Source organism: Cherax quadricarinatus, chromosome 10, assembly GCF_038502225.1.
Source record: "Cherax quadricarinatus isolate ZL_2023a chromosome 10, ASM3850222v1, whole genome shotgun sequence".
Taxonomy (NCBI): domain Eukaryota; kingdom Metazoa; phylum Arthropoda; class Malacostraca; order Decapoda; family Parastacidae; genus Cherax; species Cherax quadricarinatus.
The window spans coordinates 8,143,307-8,165,563 of NC_091301.1; positions in this window are offsets into that span (position 1 = coordinate 8,143,307).

Sequence of the window (22,257 nt, forward strand, 5' to 3'; positions counted from 1 at the left end):
TATATATAAGAAGAAGAACTGGCCTAGGAGATGAAAATGTTGAACATTCCAGGATGCAGCTGGATGTGTACAGTGCTGAAGCAGCTTGAGCAGTGGCGAGGAAGCATTGTAATGGTGCAACCTGAAATGTTTACTCACACTTCAGTGGTAATTCACGAGTACTACAGCTCTTTAACTCTCCTAGTGGTAACCCCTCAACGTGAGGTAAAAAAATGCAGGAAATGGCTGATTGCTGACGATTATGATTAAGACTAAAATTACTGGACAGGGTTTGACTGGCACAATGTATTGCTCTCGGTAGAGATTGATGAAGATGAATGTAAACACAGCGATACGTCTCAATCAAATCTTACTGTACAACTTGGGGGTCTTCGATTTCTTTCGAGGACCTGTGGACGCTCTCACAGTGTGGTCGATGCTTTAGCTCGAGAGAGCGACCCAAGGAAACATAGCTGAAAGAAGCCGAACTATCGACTACTTGAGGGGAAAAAACTGGACCTTCATCGTAACATTCCGGTACTTGGACCTCGATCACTTCAAATACACCATCTTCATTTCTCACCACTGAATATCTAGGGAGTGCGAGGGAAGGGGAGGGAGGAATTACATTGCAATATTCCAAAGTCACAGCGTGTGACCTTTGATAAGAGTGCACGAATAACTCCTGAAGTGGCATCCACTGAGAATGCTGAAGGGGCTGGGAGAAAGCCAAGTCTCCTTAAAATAACGTGAATAACAATGAGTGGCATCCTGTAACAAGGGTCACGCACGGGAAGCACACAACATCGAATGGGAGATAATAACACGGTGTGAAAACCTGGAGAAAGTGTGAATTGAGTGTTGTGCACTGGAGTGAGGGCTAAGCTGACAAGGCAAAACCAGTAACTCATGCTTTTGCCTCAATAAACACCTTGTGTATCACAATTGCGTACAGAGAGAGAGAGAGAGAGAGAGAGAGAGAGAGAGAGAGAGAGAGAGAGAGAGAGAGAGAGAGACTCAACATACAGGAAGCACGGAGATTCAGCTAGATTTATTGCACAGTTACCACAGCGTTGATGCAGTGCTCAAAGCACTAAGAAGCACAGCTCTGATTCCAGATTTAAAACAGAGAAATTCAAAGCTTGGAGAGATGCGGCACAAAACAGCATTCATTGTTATTATTATAATGCCTTTGCATCAACAACAACAACAACAACAACAACAACAACTACAACAACAAAAACTACAACAACAACTACAATAATAATAATAATAATAATTATAATAACAACAACAATAATAATAATAATAATAATAATAATAATAATAATAATAATAATAATAATAATAATAATAATAGTAATAATGTCTCTACCATCAGTGCTGACCAATAATGAATCAATAAATCAGCGGAAATCAAATTGAGCCTTAAGAAAAAAAATATATAATTGATTTTCGATAATAGTAAATAAATTAAATAAATTCACCTATAACATATATATATATATATATATATATATATATATATATATATATATATATATATATATATATATATATATATATATATATATATATATATATATATATATATATATAACAAACTGCGTCTAGCCGGGGGATCGAACCTATGTTGTTTTAGCCCGCCTCTTGAGAAGAGCGAAAGTTCACGACGCCCTAAACCAATGGACCATAGAATCCTACAAACATGAGCCTAACGAACTAGGCTTGCTTCATGTTGCGAGGACATACGTTGGTGTGGTTGCCTCAGAGCTAATTTCATTCTACTTCCCGTTTGGTGTACTATCCTCCACAAGCAGTACACATATTATTGTAACAATGAACGAGTGGTATTTAATCAATAAGAAAGTGCGGCTAGCAAGGGAATCGAACCCGTGTTATTTCAGCCGGCTTCGTGGGAAAAGTGAAAATTTGCGACGTATGTGTGTGTATAAAAAATAGAAAATGCACAATACCATGAATGAAACAATACACAATTAACCCGCATGTATGAGGCAAACTTACGACGACGTTTCGGTCCGACATGGACCATTAACTAGTCACACAGAAGCGCTAAGGAATGATGATTATGATTATACATTGGTCAGGAAAGAAGTCCTGACACGGGACTTTTCCAGATGATGACCCGTCACTCGTTCCGGAAGGAGTGTCGAAGTTTGTACAAGTGATTTAATGTTTACAGCCCTATGGCTGGGGTAGCCCTATTACAAGGGAGCAGCAAATTTTCTCTGGGTCAAGTGGAGTACCGTTTTCAGCCCTATGACAAGGGCACGGTGAGTCTTCTTCAGCACAAGTGGTGTAGAGTTACCTACAATCGTCGTAGACACACTGTAGCTGGGACAAAGCACGTCTTAATAATAATAATAGTAATAATCTTTATTTCTACAAGTACATGTACAAGGTATACAGGGCTATCTGACATCAATGACATACTACTATATAGAAAGCCCCTTGTTATGCAGAGCATTTCGAGCAAATTAGGTCAATTTTGTCCCCACTATGAGACCCACACCAGGCGACTAACACCCAAGTACCTGTTTTACTGATGGGTGAAGATGGACAACAGGTGCTTTTATGAAATATGTCCTAATGTTTCCACCCGTACCAGGGATCGACCCCCGGACCTCAGTGTGTGAGTTGAGTGAGCTACCAATCGACCTACGGGACAGGTGGTGTCTTGTGTCAGGGTGTGTACGGTGGTGCGAATCATCTTCAATTCCACAGATTCGTTTGCTACCTTCCCTACTCATACTGAGCTTGTAGGGAGTAGCAGAGGTACTAGCGTAGGAGTCATGGCTAAATCTCGAGGGATCTCAGGGTCGGTGTCTGCACTGGTATCAGGCTATCAACTCTTAAAAACTCTGCTCCATTTGAGGCATTCCTGGCACTTGGGGCTCAGTCCAAGTGCCTGTGGGACTCAGAAGGTTCTCTGGAAGTCTGCCATGAAATTCAGCATGAATGGTTAACAATGAATTTGCCATGAACGAAGTTCTGGCACAGGTCTAGTGACTAGTCACTAGCTCCTAAAGAAGTGTCGGTGTTTATACAAGTGGATTACAGTTTACAGCCCTATGGCGGAGGCAGCCCAATGACAAGGTCATAAAAGAAATCTTAGACTTGCCGACACTGACAATGCTCTTTTCTTTCACGTTAGAGATCACAGTCATCCTATTAATTGGTCCTCTGCCAAAACTGTCGACCTTTCTAGCCTTCAAAGACGCCGTTTTGTCGAAGCATCTCTTATATACAACTTTCCTAATGTGAATCTTAGTCCTGGCTTTGTCTCTGTAGATGCCTTCCTTTCTCACTGCACTGTCAAATGCTCAAAACTTCAGAGCACTCGTGATCTGACCTGGTCTTATCTCCCCATTTCCTTTACCATGTTTCCTTTGCCTTTACGATTTTCTGCCTAAGGTGGGTTCTGGTCTATGGGTTTTGTCCTGCTGGGATTTTGTCCAACCGTCATGGACTATTAGCTCTCCTGCACTGCTCATTTTTTCTAGTTCTTAGACTACCTTCTCCATTACCACTACCACCACTACCACTACCACTACTACTTCTACTACTACTACTACTACCACCACTAGTATCACTACTATTATTTTAGTACTATTTCCTCCTCTCGTTACACTACTTCTGTCCCCCTCTCGTATATATTCTGGCTTCCTTCCCTTCGCGCATCTGTCCCATTATATAGTTAATGGTCAAAGTCGGACCAGAACGTCGTCATAAGTATCAGTCTCCTGTGTGCGGCTTATTAGTATGTATGTATGTATATATATATATATATATATATATATATATATATATATATATATATATATATATATATATATATATATATATATATATATATATATATATATATGTATATATATATATATATATATATATATATATATATATATATATATATATATATTTATATATATATATATATATATATATATATATATATATATATATATATATATATATATATATGCAATAAGATCACAGTAAACAGGTGATTTCAGAATATGCAAAACAACCACTCTGAAAGAATAGAGAAATTCCAAGCGCTTTCGTGACTACTCACGCTTGGAATTTCTCTATTCTTTCAGAGTGGTTGTTTTGCATATATATATATATATATATATATATATATATATATTTGTGTGTGTGTGTGTGTGTGTGTGTGTGTGTGTGTGTGTGTGTGTGTGTGTGTGTGTGTGTGTGTGTGTGTGTGTGTGTGTGTGGATACCTAAACGCACATCCCTATGCTTGATAGTTACAACTGTGTTAGAGAGTTTTCCACACAAGATTCCACATTTTAAATTTAAATTATTAGGTTAAGAGTTTCCGTGAAATCTTCGTTCAATAAAAAGAAATATAAAAAGCCTCTGGTTAGCGTCACATTCTCAAAAGATCCACTTCTCATCTTTTATGAAGCCACAATGGAGCTGAAAGCCAAGACTAATGTTTTTTGTGAGTGAATTCGAACACTTGGTCAAAAGTACTGTTATTTAACTTTTCCTCAGCGGTACACATGTGCGAACTGAGGAACATGCGATTCAGTGACATGCTGAAATTATGTTCTGAATGCAAGATTTATTCGGGGCCTCAGCACCTACTCCGCAGGCGAGAGTTAGCTCATCTTATTAACAAATCTCATTCTCTCTTATCAAAAGGTGTGGTCACAGACCAGGCTTTTGTGGGAAGACGACGAGGATCCCTGAAACCATCACCAGGTAGGTAGGTAGGTAAGTAGGTAGGTCTCAGACCATTCCAGTTGTAATTCTGAGAAAACGTAAGTAGAGTTTAGGCAGTATGTGCACAAGAACATGACTCTGCAGAGATCAGAGAAGCCGACCGACAGGACTGTCGCAAACATTGATGTTATTTAAGGAATTTTTGCCCTGAGAAATCTTTATATATACATACATATATATATATATATATATATATATATATATATATATATATATATATATATATATATATATATATATATATATATACATACATAAAACGCTGTATACTTCAGTAAATAACATACAGTGGCTGGAAACGTCTGGTTGGCGAAATTTAAAGTACTGAAATAAAGCGTATTGATGGTACTCTCGGAGACACTGCAGCTCAGTCGAAGATAAACATAATTCGCCTACCTGACGCTTTACGTCTGTTACCTGTACGACACTTTGCGTCACCTTACATGTATGACACTTCGCGTCACCTTACCTGTATGGCACGTTGCGTCACTTTACCTTCATGACTGCGTCTGTTTACCTCTCTGGTTCCTAGTCATAATCAAAGCAAAAATAGTTAATTGCATAAACGGAAACGAAGTAAATAATAAATTTTGGATAAATCTAATTAAAAGTAGATAAAGAAAATATTCCAATTAAGATTAAGTGAGGCTGGAATTCATTTTGGCCACGAGTCACAAAACCGTCTTAAAAATTGGCAAAGACCAATATTTCATTAGGGGGGAAAAAAAGGCAAAATGGCCACTGAAATGAATGAAGAGATGAAGGCAGGATTGTATATTAATCAGAAGACTCATTGGAAATAAGTAGTAAACACAGGTGGGAAAACACGTCTCTCATCCCCTGAAAGCATATGAACTGTGAATATACAGAACGCGTAGCTCGACCCCAAGCCCACACAGGGATCGATCCCCATTACGGATGGAAATATTAGGCTGTGTTTCCTTAAGACACCTGCTGTCCATGTTCACCTAACAGTAAAATAGGTTTCTGGGTGTTAATCCACTTGTGTGGGTCGCATCCCGAGATAAAATTGACCTAATTTTCCCGAATTGCTCTGCATAACAAGGGGTTTTCTGTATAGTAGTATGTCATTGATGTCAGCTAGGACTGTATACCTTTTACATGTACTTGTAGAAATAAAGATATTATTATATACTGGGATCCTGTTGAAATTCTCTAGATATTCTCATTAGATCCTCCTACGATCCTCCTGGGAGTCTCTAAATACAGTCATTAGATCCTCCTGGGATCCAATAGGGATTCTCCCTGCATTCTTCAGGTATATCTGTGGGATCCCCCCCCCCTTTTTTTTAACCTTCTCCTTCCTGTTCTGAGGAGGATCTCGACATAGGGATCGAAACGTTCAGTTCGGTTTGCTTCGTGTTTACTTTTGAGTGTGTGTAAGGGGGGGGAGGGGTAGGGAAGGGAGGGTAGGGCTAGGTAACGATTTTAGAGTTAGCTGGGAAAAACCAGAAAGAAAAACTGGTCCACTGGTAACAACATACACCTACCACCGAATTAAAAAATATAGTTTTATTTTTTCATTTATAATGCTAATAAAATAAAGAAAAAATAATTTTAACAGAAGATTACAAAGAGCCTTTTTTTTTTTACATATTCCATCTACCATACTTGTAAATTACCCGTAAGTAGAGAAGGAAGCGAGAGATGTGAACCCACCATCCACCAGCACAAAGGTCAGATATGTAATGTACAAGTATGGGGTTAAGTCAGTAAATTACTAGTAGTGGAATAGCTCATTATCAGTAATTAAGTGTCAACAGTTCCCCCATGTTAAATTACCACTGGTCAGGTTTACCGCCGCCAGATTTGACAGACCAATCATTGTTGGTGATCTCTGAGATGTCGAGAAGATGAAAGTTGTAGAAGCTTTTATTTCGACAATATTTTGCTCTGCACAGAGCGAAACGTTACGTTAACAAAAGCTTGTTTTGCAACGTGTGTCATTTCTTCAGTGCCGTCGCCACTTTGATCCCATAAGGTATTATTCATTTTCACTCAGCCTGAGAAGAAATCCTGGCAGACCAAAACACTACCACCAGCACCACTTCGCCAAGAAGACAGAAGAGAGACGGTAAATACATGTACTGATGGCATTAACATAACATTGCCCTTCAAGAGAATTCTCAGAAGGATACTAATAGTCAACTTACCAGTTTCATACAACAGCATGATCTTCACCGTGGCTTTATAACAGGAAGATCCTGTCTCTGGCGGCAAGTAATCACTGACAACATCAGAGTGGCATCCGTCATTATTCAAACAAGTTTGCTTTGTTACCTAGGATGCTTGAGATATTTTTCCCCCTCCCCTCGTATTAAGTTGAATCCCACTGATTGAAAATTTCATTACTTCAGGCTGTGTAACGACATAATTTACTTCCCATTCATGTAAATGGACTTCCAGCTCACGGTTCCAGCCTTCTGACTACACCTGTGTGTTGGTGATAATTGCTCACTGAACAGTTAAGTTACTCACAGATACAAGTGTTCTTAGTGAGGATCGAGCAATGGCAGCCTAGCAGGAGGCTTCCTGATACCCGAAGACTTTCTCCAACAGGAAAGAACCTAAGTTAGGGTGAGAGAAGCCTACGCAAATCTTGCATTTGCATCTTGTGTTGATACAAAACACTTCCTCTTACCATGGTGAAGATGATCTTACTAAATATAAATTATCTCTCCGACATGTTGAAATGCAAGACTCGCAGAGTAACCCCTCCCCACTTCAACTTTTGATTGTATTATTTGATTAAAAATTCAAGTCTGCCGTTTTGAAATTTAGTGTTGTGTTTATTGGTTCTCAGGTGACAGTAAACTGAGCTGCCAGCAATACCATGTTCATATTTTTGATATTCACTGATATTCATACTTTTGTTTGTTCAGCCGTTTGCCTGTTTTTGTTCAGGCTTTTATTTGCTGTTAACATTTATATGTTCGTTCCGTTATTTTTTCCTTCGAAATTTTAATTATTGTTGTTGTTCAGACATTTTTACACGATTTTGGTTCAGTTTTACACCTAATTTTCTTCAGGCTTCTTCTGCCAGTCTCTCCCACGTACAATCTATTGTAAGAATCATCCCGCGAATAAATAAATACATATTCAACCTGGTCGTCATTGGGGTTATATATTATTTCTTACATGATAGTCACGTGGGGTATCAAGGCAAGTTTATGCCCACACACACATATACCAGCTAAAACTCTTTGAATGAAGGAAAAAATAATTGTAAGCAATACTTTCCAGTCAGGAAAAAAAACTCTGGTAAGATTAGTCACTGAGGACGAGGCAGATCTCTGCAAAACATTATGTGTATATATATTCGAGAAATCTGTACATCTCTATTCGAAGCGCCTTATTTTTTTTTCTAGAAGCACTGAAGATGATTTTTTTTTCTTGTTTGCTGATCACGGCAGGAAAATATCGAGGGCATGTGAGGTAGACAGTTCTGCGGCTGAAACACAAGGCGACGCATGGTGAACCATAAACACAAGGCGACGCATGGTGAACCATAAACACAAGGCGACGCATGGTGAACCATAAACACAAGGCGACGCATGGTGAACCATGAACACAAGGCGACGCATGGTGAACCATAAACACAAGCCGACGCATGGTGAACCATAAACACAAGCCGACGCATGGTGAACCATAAACACAAGCCGACGCATGGTGAACCATAAACACAAGCCGACGCATGGTGAACCATAAACACAAGCCGACGCATGGTGAACCATAAACACAAGGCGACGCATGGTGAACCATAAACACAAGCCGACGCATGGTGAACCATAAACACACGGAGACACAGACATTTCACTTCACGGAGGGCGAAAGGTTGTTAATTAGATAAAAGATTTACTCCAGCCATATGACTTGCGTTAAGTTTTAGGTCTTCCTTGATAATGTGAGAAATCACGAAAGAGCTTGGAATTTCACTTTTTTCTCACTGTGGTTGTTTTGCATATTGTTATATCACCTGTTTACTGTTGCATATATATATATATATATATATATATATATATATATATATATATATATATATATATATATATATATATATATATATATATATATATATATATATATATATATATATATATATATATATATATATATATATATACATGCTAATCATGTTTCCCTGTCACATTCCATCTTACAGGACAGTGTACATGTACAATCTTGAAAGGTGTCATCCTGAGCTGGGAGGTTTCAGTAGATCAAACAGAATAACGTCAAGTATTCCATTAAAGGTTCATCAGCTACAGCAGCTTAAAGATTTCGTTCCTGCAGAGCTGGAGTTACTATCACTTGGGAATCACCATCTCTAAAGATGACCTATCCCGTATACAGGAGAAACGTAATATTTATGAAGATATCTCCATTATCACACAGCGGGAGCAAAAGAAATCATACTGGAGATAGATGCGTGAGAAGGGAAAGGAGGAAAGAGGTATTTGGATGTCGTATTGTATATAACTGTGGAAAGAGGAAAGAGAGGAGGAGGTAGAAGAGAAATTTGGATAACACATCAATAATATATAAAAACTAGAAGATAAGGAAGAGAGTTAATGTAAAAAAACAATGGACACAACACATCAACAGTTTCTTGCTGATTTATATGATGGTTACATACGCAACGTATTTTCTGGCATATAAGGCGCACGACAGAAGTATTATAACGGTAAATCAGTAATCATATTCAAGGGTTAATGACCCCTTACTTTACGCTAAAGCGTGATAAATTTGACACGTGCAACACTTGGGTATACTGAGGAAACGTTTCGCTCCACAGTGACTTTATCAGTCCATACAAAGGAGAACATTGAAGAACTCAAAGCCCACCCTTAACCCTGACGTTGAGCATAAAAGGCGCAGGCTGATTGTCCAAGACTTTCTGTGGGGGAAAAAAAAGGCGCCCATTACATGCCTGAAAATACAGTACATAGATGAACATCTGAGGATATATAATAATATATTTGTGGTACCAGGTGCTGGAGAATGTGAGTCTATTCTGTTCGTTCCCCTCTGCCCTTCTTCCACTCCCCCTTCTCTCTTCCCTCCACATCTCTCTCTCTCTCTCTCTCTGTCTGTCTGTCTCTCTCTCTCTCCCATAACCTCCTCTCTGAGGATCCAGGGGAAATTCTTATTCGTGATTAGCAAATCAAATTGAATTATTCAGATTCAAACATTTATGCTAAGAAAAAAAGGACTCGCGATTAGATACAGCGCTTAGTATGCCAGACAGGAGCAGATCCTGTGTGTGTGTACTCACCTAGTCGAGGTTGCAGGGGTCGAGTCCAAGCTCCTGGCCCCGCCTCTTCACTGGTCGCTACTAGGTCACTCTCCCTGAACCTTGAGCTTTATCATACCTTTGCTTAAAGCTATGTATGGATCCTGCCTCCACTACATCGCTTCCCAAACTATTCCACTTCCTGACTACTCTGTGGCTGAAGAAATACTTCCTAACATCCCTGTGATTCATCTGTGTCTTCAACTTCCAACTGTGTCCCCTTGTTACTGTGTCCCATCTCTGGAACATCCTGTGTGTGTGTGTGTGTGTGTGTGTGTGTGTGTGTGTGTGTGTGTGTGTGTGTGTGTGTGTGTGTGTGTGTGTGTGTGTGTGTGTGTGTGTGTGTGTATGTGTGTGTGTGTGTGTGTGTGTATGTGTGTGTGTGTGTGTGTGTGTGTGTGTGTGTGTGTGTGTGTGTGTGTGTGTGTGTGTGTGTGTGTGTGTGTCTGTATTTTACACACACGCACACTTACAAATGGTGTGTGGTAAGTTAATTTAATATATTGAACTCTGAAGACATCTCCGAAGCTTGGGTTAGGTTTGGTAAGGATTCTTAATCATGTGATGATCCGCTGCTGGAGTTTCTGGTCATCTGACCGAGGCCTTCCGCTGGCTTACTCCTCCATCCCTTTAAAAATTATGGTTATGATTACAAGCATTTATGATTTCCAAAGCTTGGGGAAGGCGTGTGGGGGAAGGCGTGTGGGGGAAGGCGTGTGTGGGAAGGCGTGTGGGGGAAGGCGTGTGGGGGAAGGCGTGTGTGGGAAGGCGTGTGGGGGAAGGCGTGTGGGGGAAGGCGTGTGGGGGAAGGCGTGTGGGGGAAGGCGTGTGGGGGAAGGCGTGTGGGGGAAGGCGTGTGGGGGAAGGCGTGTGTGGGAAGGCGTGTGTGGGAAGGCGTGTGTGGGAAGGCGTGTGTGGGAAGGCGTGTGGGGGAAGGCGTGTGTGGGAAGGCGTGTGTGGGAAGGCGTGTGGGGGAAGGCGTGTGTGGGAAGGCGTGTGGGGGAAGGCGCGTGGGTGAAGGCGTGTGGGGGAAGGAGTGTGGGGGAAGGCGTGTGGGGGAAGGAGTGTGGGGGAAGGCGTGTGTGGGAAGGCGTGTGGGGGAAGGCGTGTGTGGGAAGGCGTGTGTGGGAAGGCGTGTGTGGGAAGGCGTGTGTGGGAAGGCGTGTGTGGGAAGGCGTGTGTGGGAAGGCGTGTGGGGGAAGGCGTGTGGGGGAAGGCGTGTGGGGGAAGGCGTGTGTGGGAAGGCGTGTGTGGGAAGGCGTGTGTGGGAAGGCGTGTGGGGGAAGGCGTGTGTGGGAAGGCGTGTGGGGGAAGGCGAGTGTGGGAAGGCGTGTGTGGGAAGGCGTGTGTGGGAAGGCGTGTGGGGGAAGGCGTGTGGGGGAAGGCGTGTGGGGGAAGGCGTGTGTGGGAAGGCGTGTGGGGGAAGGCGTGTGTGGGAAGGCGTGTGGGGGAAGGCGGGTGTGGGAAGGCGTGTGGGGGAAGGCGTGTGTGGGAAGGCGTGTGGGGGAAGGCGTGTGGGGGAAGGCGTGTGGGGGAAGGAGTGTGGGGGAAGGCGTGTGGGGGAAGGAGTGTGGGGGAAGGCGTGTGGGGGAAGGCGTGTGGGGGAAGGAGTGCGGGGGAAGGCATGTGGGGGAAGGCGTGTGGGGGAAGGCGTGTGGGGGAAGGAGTGTGGGGGAAGGCGTGTGGGGGAAGGCGTGTGGGGGAAGGCGTGTGGGGGAAGGCGTGTGGGGGAAGGCGTGTGGGGGAAGGAGTGTGGGGGAAGGCGTGTGGGGGAAGGAGTGTGGGGGAAGGCGTGTGGGGGAAGGCGTGTGGGGGGAGGCGTGTGGGGGAAGGCGTGTGGGGGAAGGAGTGTGGGGGAAGACGTGTGGGGGAGGGAGTGTGGGGGAAGGCGTGTGGGGGAAGGAGTGTGGGGGAAGGCGTGTGGGGGAAGGCGTGTGGGGGAAGGCGTGTGGGGGAAGGAGTGTGGGGGAAGGCGTGGGGGGGAAGGCGTGTGGGGGAAGGCGTGTGGGCGAAGGCGTGGGGGCGAAGGCGTGTGGGGGAAGGCGTGTGGGGGAAGGAGTGTGGGGGAAGGCGTGTGGGGGAAGGCGTGTGGGGGAAGGAGTGTGGGGGAAGGCATGTGGGGGAAGGCGTGTGGGGGAAGGCGTGTGGGGGAAGGAGTGTGGGGGAAGGCGTGTGGGGGAAGGCGTGTGGGGGAAGGCGTGTGGGGGAAGGCGTGTGGGGGAAGGCGTGTGGGGGAAGGAGTGTGGGGGAAGGCGTGTGGGGGAAGGAGTGTGGGGGAAGGCGTGTGGGGGAAGGCGTGTGGGGGGAGGCGTGTGGGGGAAGGCGTGTGGGGGAAGGAGTGTGGGGGAAGGCGTGGGGGGGAAGGCGGGTGGGGGAAGGCGTGTGGGGGAAGGAGTGTGGGGGAAGGCGTGTGGGGGAAGGCGTGTGGGCGAAGGCGTGTGGGCGAAGGCGTGTGGGGGAAGGCGGGGGGGGGACGGCGTGTGGGGGAAGGCGTGTGGGGGAAGGAGTGTGGGGGAAGGCGTGTGGGGGAAGGCGTGTGGGGGAAGGCGTGTGGGGGAAGGAGTGTGGGTGAAGGCGTGTGGGGGAAGGCGTGTGGGGAAAGGCGTGTGGGGGAAGGAGTGTGGGTGAAGGCGTGTGGGGGAAGGCGTGTGGGGGAAGGCGTGTGGGGGAAGGCGTGTGGGGGAAGGCGTGTGGGGGAAGGCGTGTGGGGGAAGGAGTGTGGGGGAAGGCGTGTGGGGGAAGGCGTGTGGGGGAAGGCGTGTGGGGGAAGGAGTGTGGGGGAAGGCGTGTGGGGGAAGGCGTGTGGGGGAAGGAGTGTGAGGGAAGGCGTGTGGGGGAAGGCGTGTGGGGGAAGGCGTGTGGGGGAAGGCGTGTGGGGGAAGTAGTGTGGGGGAAGGCGTGTGGGGGAAGGCGTGTGGGGGAAGGCGTGTGGGGGAAGGCGTGTGGGGGAAGGAGTGTGTGGGAAGGCGTGTGGGGGAAGGCGTGTGGGGGAAGGAGTGTGGGGGAAGGAATGTGGGGGAAGGCGTGTGGGGGAAGGCGTGTGGGGGAAGGAGTGTGGGGGAAGGAGTGTGGGGGAAGGCGTGTGGGGGAAGGCGTGTGGGGGAAGGAGTGTGGGGGAAGGAGTGTGGGGGAAGGCGGGTGGGGGAAGGCGTGTGGGGGATGGCGTGTGGGGGAAGGAGTGTGGGGGAAGGCGTGTGGGGGAAGGCGTGTGGGGGAAGGAGTGTGGGGGAAGGCGTGTGGGGGAAGGCGTGTGGGGGAAGGCGTGTGGGGGAAGGAGTGTGGGGGAAGGCGTGTGGGGGAATGAGTGTGGGGGAAGGCGTGTAGGGGAAGGAGTGTGGGGGAAGGAGTGTGGGGGAAGGCGTGTGGGGGAAGGAGTGTGGGGGAAGGAGTGTGGGGGAAGGCGTGTGGGGGAAGGAGTGTGGGGGAAGGAGTGTGGGGGAAGGAGTGTGGGGGAAGGCGTGTGGGGGAAGGAGTGTGGGGGAAGGAGTGTGGGGGAAGGAGTGTGGGGGAAGGCGTGTGGGGGAAGGAGTGTGGGGGAAGGCGTGTGGGGGAAGGAGTGTGGGGGAAGGAGTGTGGGGGAAGGAGTGTGGGGGAAGGCGTGTGGGGGAAGGACTGTGGGGGAAGGAGTGTGGGGGAAGGAGTGTGGGGGAAGGAGTGTGGGGGAAGGAGTGTGGGGGAAGGAGTGTGGGGGAAGGAGTGTGGGGGAAGGCGTGTGGGGGAAGGAGTGTGGGGGAAGGAGTGTGGGGGAAGGAGTGTGGGGGAAGGAGTGTGGGGGAAGGAGTGTAGGGGAAGGAGTGTGGGGGAAGGAGTGTGGGGGAAGGAGTGTGGGGGAAAGGAGTGTGGGGGAAGGAGTGTGGGGGAAGGAGTGTGGGGGAAGGAGTGTGGGGGACGGAGTGTGGGGGAAGGAGTGTTGGGGAAGGAGTGTGGGGGAAGGAGTGTGGGGGAAAGGAGTGTGGGGGAAGGAGTGTGGGGAGGAAGGAGTGTAGGGAGGAAGGAGTGTGGGGAGGAAGGAGTGTAGGGAGGAAGGAGGGTGGGGAAGGATTGTGGGGGATGGAGTGTGGGGGAAGGAGTGTGGGGGAAAGGAGTGTGGGGGAAGGAATGTGGGGGAAGGAGTGTGGGGGAAGGAGTGTGGGGGAAGGAGTGTGGCGGAAGGAGTGTGGGGGAAGGAGTGTGGGGGAAGGAGTGTGGGGGAAAGGAGTGTGGGGGAAGGAGTGTGGGGGAAGGAGTGTAGGGGAAGGAGTGTGGAGGAAGGAGTGTGGGGGAAGGAGTGTGCGGGAAGGAGTGTGGGGGAAGGAGTGTGGGGGAAGGAGTGTGGGGGAAGGAGTGTGGGGGAAGGAGTGTGGGGGAAGGAGTGTGGGGGAAGGAGTGTGGGGGAAGGAGTGTGGGGGAAGGAGTGTGGGGGAAGGCGTGTGGGGGAAGGAGTGTGGGGGAAGGAGTGTGGGGGAAGGAGTGTGGGGGAAGGAGTGTGGGGGAAGGAGTGTAGGGGAAGGAGTGTGGGGGAAGGAGTGTGGGGGAAGGAGTGTGGGGGAAGGCGTGTGGGGGAAGGAGTGTGGGGGAAGGAGTGTGGGGGAAGGAGTGTGGGGGAAGGAGTGTGGGGGAAGGCGTGTGGGGGAAGGAGTGTGGGGGAAGGAGTGTGGGGGAAGGAGTGTGGGGGAAGGAGTGTGGGGGAAGGCGTGTGGGGGAAGGAGTGTGGGGGAAGGAGTGTGGGGGAAGGAGTGTGGGGGAAGGAGTGTGGAGGAAGGCGTGTGGGGGAAGGAGTGTGGGGGAAAGGAGTGTGGGGGAAGGAGTGTGGGGGAAGGCGTGTGGGGGAAGGACTGTGGGGGAAGGAGTGTGGGGGAAGGAGTGTGGTGGAAGGCGTGTGGGGGAAGGAGTGTGGGGGAAGGAGTGTGGGGGACGGAGTGTGGGGGAAGGCGTGTGGGGGAAGGAGTGTGGGGGAAGGAGTGTGGGGGAAGGAGTGTGGGGGAAGGACGGGGGGGGAAGGAGTGTGGGGGAAGGAGTGTGGGGGAAGGCGTGTGGGGGAAGGAGTGTGGGGGAAGGCGTGTGGGGGAAGGATTGTGGGGGAAGGAGTGTGGGGGAAGGAGTGTGGGGGAAGGAGTGTGGGGGAAGGCGTGTGGGGGAAGGAGTGTGGGGGAAGGAGTGTGGGGGAAGGAGTGTGGGGGAAGGAGTGTGGAGGAAGGCGTGTGGGGGAAGGAGTGTGGGGGAAGGAGTGTGGGGGAAGGAGTGTGGGGGAAGGCGTGTGGGGGAAGGACTGTGGGGGAAGGAGTGTGGGGGAAGGAGTGTGGGGGAAGGCGTGTGGGGGAAGGAGTGTGGGGGAAGGAGTGTGGGGGACGGAGTGTGGGGGAAGGCGTGTGGGGGAAGGAGTGTGGGGGAAGGAGTGTGGGGGAAGGAGTGTGGGGGACGGAGTGTGGGGGAAGGAGTGTGGGGGCAGGAGTGTGGGGGAAGGCGTGTGGGGGAAGGAGTGTGGGGGAAGGAGTGTGGGGGAAGGAGTGTGGGGGAAGGAGTGTGGGGGAAAGGAGTGTGGGGGAAGGAGTGTGGGGGAAGGAGTGTGGGGGAAGGAGTGTGGGGGAAGGAGTGTGGGGGAAGGAGTGTGGGGGAAGGAGTGTGGGGGAAGGAGTGTGGGGGAAAGGAGTTTGGGGGAAAGAGTGTGGGGAGGAAGGAGTGTAGGGAGGAAGGAGTGTGGGGAGGAAGGAGTGTAGGGAGGAAGGAGTGTGGGGAAGGATTGTGGGGGAAGGAGTGTGGGGGAAGGAGTGTGGGGGAAAGGAGTGTGGGGGAAGGAATGTGGGGGAAGGAGTGTGGGGGAAGGAGTGTGGCGGAAGGAGTGTGGGGGAAGGAGTGTGGGGGAAGGAGTGTGGGGGAAAGGAGTGTGGGGGAAGGAGTGTGGGGGAAGGAGTGTTGGGGAAGGAGTGTGGAGGAAGGAGTGTGGGGGAAGGAGTGTGCGGGAAGGATTGTGGGGGAAGGAGTGTGGGGGAAAGGAGTGTGGGGGAAGGAGTGTGGGGGAAGGAGTGTGGGGGAAGGAGTGTGGGGGAAGAAGTGTGGGGGAAGGAGTGTGGGGGAAGGAGTGTGGGGGAAGGTTCAAGGCTGTGACAGCTATTTTCCAAGTGACTCTCCACACTGAGGTGCTGGAAGGTGGCAGGCAGACAGTGACTCTCCACACTGAGGTACTGGAAGGTGGCAGACAGACAGTGACTCTCCACACTGAGGTGCTGGAAGGTGGCAGACAGACAGTGACTCTCCACGCTGAGGTGCTGGAAGGTGGCAGACAGACAGTGACTCTCCACACTGAGGTGCTGGAAGGTGGCAGACAGACAGTGACTCTCCACACTGAGGTGCTGGAAGGTGGCAGACAGACAGTGACTCTCCACACTGAGGTGCTGGAAGGTGGCAGACAGACAGTGACTCTCCACACTGAGGTGCTGGAAGGTGGCAGACAGACAGTGACTCTCCACACTGAGGTACTGGAAGGTGGCAGACAGACAGTGACTCTCCACACTGAGGTGCTGGAAGGTGGCAGACAGACAGTGACTCTCCACGCTGAGGTGCTGGAAGGTGGCAGACAGACAGTGACTCTCCACACTGAGGTGCTAGAAGGTGGCAGGCAGACAGTGACTCTCCACACTGAGGTGCTAGAAGGTGGCAGGCAGACAGTGACTCTCCACACTGAGGTGCTGGAAGGTGGCAGACAGACAGTGACTCTCTACACTGAGGTGCTGGAAGGTGGCAGACAGACAGTGACTCTCTACACTGAGGTGCTAGAAGGTGGCAGGCAGACAGTGACTCTCCACGCTGAGGTGCTGGAAGGTGGCAGACAGACAGTGACTCTCCACACTGAGGTGCTGGAAGGTGGCAGACAGACAGTGACTCTCTACACTGAGGTGCTAGAAGGTGGCAGGCAGACAGTGACTCTCCACGCTGAGGTGCTGGAAGGTGGCAGACAGACAGTGACTCTCCACACTGAGGTGCTGGAAGGTGTCAGACAGACAGTGACTCTCCACACTGAGGTGCTGGCAGGTGGCAGACAGACAGTGACTCTCCACACTGAGGTGCTGGAAGGTGGCAGACAGACAGTGACTCTCCACACTGAGGTGCTGGAAGGTGGCAGACAGACAGTGACTCTCCACACTGAGGTGCTGGAAGGTGGCAGACAGACAGTGACTCTCCCCACTGAGGTGCTGGAAGGTGGCAAACAGACAGTGACTCTCTACACTGAGGTGCTGGAAGGTGGCAGACAGACAGTGACTCTCCACACTGAGGTGCTGGAAGGTGGCAGACAGACAGTGACTCTCCCCACTGAGGTGCTGGAAGGTGGCAAACAGACAGTGACTCTCTACACTGAGGTGCTGGAAGGTGGCAGACAGACAGTGACTCTCCACACTGAGGTGCTGGAAGGTGGCAGACAGACAGTGACTCTCCACTGTGAGGTGCTGGAAGGTGGCAGACAGACAGTGACTCTCTACACTGAGGTGCTGGAAGGTGGCAGACAGACAGTGACTCTCCACACTGAGGTGCTGGAAGGTGGCAGACAGACAGTGACTCTCCACACTGAGGTGCTGGAAGGTGGCAGACAGACAGCGACTCTCCACACTGAGGTGCTGGAAGGTGGCAGACAGACAGTGACTCTCCACACTGAGGTGCTGGAAGGTGGCAGACAGACAGTGACTCTCCACACTGAGGTGCTGAAAGGTGGCAGACAGACAGTGACTCTCCACACTGAGGTGCTGGAAGGTGGCAGACAAACAGTGACTCTCCACACTGAGGTGCTGGAAGGTGGCAGACAGACAGTGACTCTCCACACTGAGGTTTACCTGGAGTTTACCTGGAGAGAGTTTCGGGGGTCAACGCCCCCGCGGCCCGGTCTGTGACCAGGCCTCCTGGTGGATCAGCGCCTGATCAACCAGGCTGTTGCTGCTGGCTGCACGCAAACCAACGTACGAGCCACAGCCCGGCTGATCAGGAACTGACTTTAGGTGCTTGTCCAGTGCCAGCTTGAAGACTGCCAGGGGTCTGTTGGTAATCCCCCTTATGTGTGCTGGGAGGCAGTTGAACAGTCTCGGGCCCCTGACACTTATTGTATGGTCTCTTAACGTGCTAGTGACACCCCTGCTTTTCATTGGGGGGATGGTGCATCGTCTGCCAAGTCTTTTGCTTTCGTAGTGAGTGATTTTCGTGTGCAAGTTCGGTACTAGTCCCTCTAGGATTTTCCAGGTGTATATAATCATGTATCTCTCCCTCCTGCGTTCCAGGGAATACAGGTTTAGAAACCTCAAGCGCTCCCAGTAATTGAGGTGTTTTATCTCCGTTATGCGCGCCGTGAAAGTTCTCTGTACATTTTCTAGGTTGGCAATTTCACCTGCCTTGAAAGGTGCTGTTAGAGTGCAGCAATATTCCAGCCTAGATAGAACAAGTGACCTGAAGAGTGTCATCATGGGCTTGGCCTCCCTAGTTTTGAAGGTTCTCATTATCCATCCTGTCATTTTTCTAGCAGATGCGATTGATACAATGTTATGGTCCTTGAAGGTGAGATCCTCCGACATAATCACTCCCAGGTCTTTGACGTTGGTGTTTCGCTCTATTTTGTGGCCAGAATTTGTTTTGTACTCTGATGAAGATTTAATTTCCTCATGTTTACCATATCTGAGTAATTGAAATTTCTCATCGTTGAACTTCATGTGACTCTCCACACTGAGGTGCTGGAAGATGGCAGACAGACAGTGACTCTCCACACTGAGGTGCTGGAAGGTGGCAGACAGACAGTGACTCTCCACACTGAGGTGCTGGAAGGTGGCAGACATACAGTGACTCTCCACACTGAGGTGCTAGAAGGTGGCAGACAGACAGTGACTCTCCACACTGAGGTGCTGGAAGGTGGCAGACAAACAGTGACTCTCCACACTGAGGTGCTGGAAGGTGGCAGACAGACAGTGACTCTCCACACTGAGGTGCTGGAAGATGGCAGACAGACAGTGACTCTCCACACTGAGGTGCTGGAAGGTGGCAGACAGACAGTGACTCTCCACACTGAGGTGCTGGAAGGTGGCAGACATACAGTGACTCTCCACACTGAGGTGCTAGAAGGTGGCAGACAGACAGTGACTCTCCACACTGAGGTGCTGGAAGGTGGCAGACAGACAGTGACTCTCCACACTGAGGTGCTGGAAGGTGGCAGACAGACAGTGACTCTCCACACTGAGGTGCTGGAAGGTGGCAGACAGACAGTGACTCTCCACACTGAGGTACTGGAAGGTGGCAGACAGACAGTGACTCTCTACACTGAGGTGCTGGAAGGTGGCAGACAGACAGTGATCTCAGTAGTAGTACCAGTTCCTAGTAACCAGTTACCAGTAACCAGTATAGCAGGATTTCAAACATCCCTCACCCGAAGGCACTCATGGGTCAGTCAAGATAGGGAGCAGAGAGAGGCAGGTCGGCTGTTGGCGCTTCCCATACTTTCCGTTATATTATACGTACTACCAGCCTACGTGAGTATTCTTACCCTATCCACGTATCGAAAACCCACATGACAGTGACTCTCCACACTGAGGTGCTGGAAGATGGCAGACAGACAGTGACTCTCCACACTGAGGTGCTGGAAGGTGGCAGACAGACAGTGACTCTTCAGGGTGAGCAAGGAAGCAACTTCTCTTCGGCAAAACTTGTAATAGTTTTACCAGCAAGAGTTAAAGATCTCTTCTCATATTCTCTTTTTCTTTTATCTCTCTTATTCTCTTTTACTTTTATCTCTCATGTTTCCAAACTTTTCCTCTCCTTCGAGCTTTCTTTTTAAGCTTTTCCTCTGCATCGAGCTTTCTCAAACTTTTCCTCTTCTTTCTTGAATCCTTTCAGAAAGCTTTTCTTTGAGCTTCCTTTTTCATTATGCCTTGAGCTATTCCTGAGATTTCTTTCAAGCTTTTCTTCTGCTCTGAGCTCATCTCCTTTTTCCTTCTGCTTTGTGTTTTTCCTGGGGTATTTTTTCCCCATCTCTCTTTCTCTCTCTTTCTCTCTCTCTCTCTCGCAAAGCGGGCTGGGGGGGGGCATTGCGCCCTATACATTATTGGAATACGATTGCCTGTGTCTTTGATTCCATTGTGCGTTTAAAGGCGCACGCTTGGGTCCGTCCAGAGGATCCACACTCCACCACTGGTGGAGCCTCCAAAAGGCACCACTGGTAGAACCTCCAACCACCACCACCATCACTGGTTTCATTTGTACACCGGGAAACTAGTGGAACCAATACACACACACACACACACACACACACACACACACACACACACACATATATATATATATATATATATATATATATATATATATATATATATATATATATATATATATAGAGAGAGAGAGAGAGAGAAAGAGAGAGAAAGAGAGAGAAAGAGAGAGAGAGAGAGAGAGAGAGAGAGAGAGAGAGAGAGAGAGAGAGAGAGAGAGAGAGAGAGAGAGAGAGAGAGAGAGAGAGAGAGAGAGAGAGAGAGAGAGAGGTTTATCAAGACAAACTTCAGCCATAGGGAGGGAATCACTGGGACTCTAAGCATGACATAAAGCTTTTTTTTAAGCTTTGGCTTTACAGCTGTATCACACTAAAACTAATGAATGAAAACGGCGTGTGTGTTTGACCGTCAAAATGGCGGCCATAGTTGCACGAGTCACTTGGCTGGTAATCTTTTTTTTTTTTTTTTTACACAGGGTTTGACAAGGTTAAGGATCCCTAGCTTTATTGACAAGCTATTTACAGATTAAGGATTCCTAACTTTATTGACAAGCTAAGAACTGTTACCTACATCAGCTCATTTGAAAGCATTTTTATTGTTATGAGACATACAAGCAGGGAACAGGATGAAGTTGGAGCTATCTGTGGGCCAGCATTTTCATTTAATCAACTGACTTTATCTCGTTGATATCATAATGCTGTACGAATGTGTTCCATACTCGAGTCATCCAGGGCATATATGATCTCAGATGGAGGGATGTTCTGGAGAAGGGTACAGCCAGAGTGAAGTTGCTGCCTTCTGCCCGTCTTGTGGCATAAAAGCTTGTTTCACGCTGTCCTTGAAGTGGATCCAAGTGTGGTACTCAAGGTGTGAGCGTACTTATGCCTCGTACAGAATCTTGCAACCCCTACTGTCAAGCAGATGCGAGATACGGCGAAGTGCTGTAAGCTTCCTGGCTGCCTTGTTTGCAAGATTTACAACATGGTTCTTCATGGTTAGTTTGGAGTCAAATATCACCCCAAGGATATCAACTTCTTCTCCAGGTGCCAACACCCTCCCATTCATCCTTACTACTGCACCAGCATTACTATCATGGTGCCAAGAGACCATCATCATTTGCGTTTTCTCAGGTGCAAATGTTACTTGCCATCTATTTCCCCAAGCTGATATAGCTCTTAGCTGGTGATTGATGTAGCTTAGAGCAGCTGGCAGTTCTTCTCTTGGATAAGTGAATGTCAGTGTACAGTCGTCTGCATATGGGATTCTGGGATGAGATGAAGAAGGTCATTGAAGTAGACATTCCATAACAATGGTCCCAGCGCGCTTCCTTGTGGAGCACTTGCCCCAATAGGATGTCTTGCTGATTCCGTTCCATTGAGAATAACCCCTAGAGATCTACCATGAAGGTAATCACTGAGGAGACATAGCGTAGAGCCTGCAATTCCCAGTGCTTGAAATTTTGCTAAGAGGCCCTGGTGCCACACCCAGTCGAAAGCACCAGCAATGTCCAGTGCTACCACACAGCTGACTTTGGATTCATCCAGTGACTGGTGCCACTTAGTAGAGAGGTTTAACAACAGATCAGCAGCAGAGTTACCTTTCCTGAAGCCATATTGACGATCACTAAGTAGTGAGTGGTAGTCAAAAAACTCTGCCATTTGTCTTGAGATTATTGTCTCAAGGATCTTACCAGTGATTGACAGGAGTGACACTGGTCTGTAGTTGCTGATTTCTGCTCTGCTCTTATTTTTGTGAACAGGGACCACATTTGCCTCTTTCCACAGAGAGGGCCACTTACACTGTACTAGGCAGTGCTGAAAGATGCGAGTTAGAGGTGCTGCTAGCTGGTCTGCACATCTCAGGAATCTTGGGCTCAACTTGTCTGGGTCCACAGCCTTTTCTTGGTCAAGCGATTAGAAGGAAATGCACCTCCTCCTGCCTTATTGTCACCACTGACAGTTTTGACACAGTTCTTGCAGCT